At 55.5% G+C, this 2,066-nt stretch overlaps 1 protein-coding gene across 1 annotated transcript in view; it reads left to right on the plus strand.

Moving 5' to 3' along the window:
* ACOT11 (acyl-CoA thioesterase 11) overlaps nucleotides 1–2,066 on the plus strand; it is a 53,760-nt gene that overhangs the window by 28,449 nt on the left and 23,245 nt on the right. The window lies entirely within an intron of this gene.

The raw sequence follows: 2,066 nt of genomic DNA on the forward strand, positions 1-2,066 counted from the left end.
CAGGCCACCATGCCTGGCCCCTAGGGCTAGGATTTGAACTCAAGTCTAGCTCTGGCTGTTCCTGCACAAATGGTTGAGGTCCTGCTGCGTGCCAGGCCCTTCTGGGGCCAATTTGTGTTTGTAGTCTCAGCGTTTGGCCCAGGGCACATACAGAGAAGGTGTTTGGTGAATGAATAAATGAACAAATGAATCAACAAACAAGGCAGAGGTCCTGTCTCCAGAGATGTGGATTCTACTGGGGAGACAGGGACTCTCAGAACAGGAAATGGGAGGGGCGTGGGAGGAGAGGTTGATCAGTGGGCAGCAGAGAGGACTGGATCTCAGGCGTCATGACTGCTGGTCCAGGGCTTTGTCCATCCTGCTTCCTCATCTGTCACATGGATCAACAGTGCTCACCCTCTGCCTTCCTGGGGGCCCAGTGAGGCTCTGGCTGTGAGCAGGCTGGTGAGGCAAAGACATGCTGTGTGGGGCTTCCCCGGCGTGCATGTCCAGACTGCCCAGACACCACAGTCTGCGTCCTTTGTTCTGCCCTCTTGTCCTCTGTGTCTTGCCTCCCCTATTTCCTCAGCACCCCTCAGGACTTTTTTCTTGAATGTTCTTCCCAGTACCCCTGGCTATGGGAGGGGTTTGAGAGGAATGTGGGTAAGTGGGATCGGCCTGGCTCCTCCCTCTTCCTGCTCCCACACCCAGAAGGCCAGCCACCCACGTCCACATCCACACAGACCCTCGATGAACCACCGGGCCCCTCGTGCCTTGGTAGTGGTTACCATGGTGACGAGTCCTGCTGCTTGGACTACAGTGGCCTTCAAGCTGCCTACAAGCCTGTGAGCTGTGCAGCCTGACACCCTGCAGGCTCGGGCCCAGGTGGGAGCTCTGGGGTGGCTGCCCTCCTTTGTCTCCTTGGTGCCCAGCCCTGTGACTGGTTCCCTGGGGCTCTTGGGAACGAATCGCATCTTTGGGCACCCCACAAGCTCTTCTGGCTCAGACAGGCCTGGTTCAAATCCCAGTTCTACCACTTAGGGGTCAGTGACTTGGAACAAGTCAGCTTGGTGTGTTTTGAGTTTATTAAATTAGCTACAGGAGCCTCCCGAGGGGAATTACCTGAGGAGTACAGATGCCAGGGTGCACGCCATCAGCGGTAGGTCATGGCACTCTGTGCTACTGCATCCAGGTCCTGGGGTCCTGGACTCCCCCATCTCAGCCCCAGGAGGCCCACAAGCAGCAGAGTGTGGTGGGCCAGAGCACAGACTCCGTCGCCAGACCTCTGGGTCACCGCTGGGCCCTGCCTCCCACTCAGGCCTCGATATCCTCACCTGTGAGAGGAGAATGATAATGTATCTGTCTCATAGGCTTGTTGTGAGAATAACATCCAATTAGTACCGTAAAGTGCTTACAAGGATGTGGGACACTGAAGTGTTGCATAAACGTTAGCGGTGACGGTTGTCATCACCCCACACGTTTGGCATTGGCCATGAAAGTTGGAACCCATGTGTCTGGCCCTCCTCTTTCTCTCACACACACAGGTGCACCAAGCTTAGAGTTCACAGTCTCATAGGGAAGGCAGCCAGAGAGACAGATGGCAGGTTGCCTCCCGTTTCCCTCATCCCCCCCTTCTGAGGGGTTGACAGGGGTCCCCCACCTCCTCTGTCTGGAGAGCGACACAGGCTAAGCTCAAGCAGAAACCCCAGCTTGACTCGTGAGTTTAAGGACTTTGTCTGCTGGCCCTCCAGCTGGGAGGTGCTGCACCTGGCCTAGACCAGACAGCTGGTCAGTGGCTGCCCAGAGTCCTCCAGGGCAGTAAATCCAGATGCTGAAGACACTTGCACCCAGGGGACGCTCCCCCGATGTGAAGGATCCCAACACAGAGGCCCTTGAGGGTGACATCAGAGCTGCTTTGTGCAATGCTTTCTTGGGAACAATTCCTTGGGCTTGACTGTGCAGGCTTTCCAGGCATCCTCCCATACAGAGGGGGGATCTTTCAAGAGTGGAGATAAATGTAATGCAACACTTTATTTATTTATTTTTTTGAGACAGAGTCACACTATGTTGCCCTTGGTAGAGTGCTG

Source organism: Otolemur garnettii, unplaced genomic scaffold (genome assembly GCF_000181295.1).
Source record: "Otolemur garnettii isolate 467f Iridium unplaced genomic scaffold, OtoGar3 scaffold00066, whole genome shotgun sequence".
Classification (NCBI taxonomy): Eukaryota; Metazoa; Chordata; class Mammalia; order Primates; family Galagidae; genus Otolemur; species Otolemur garnettii.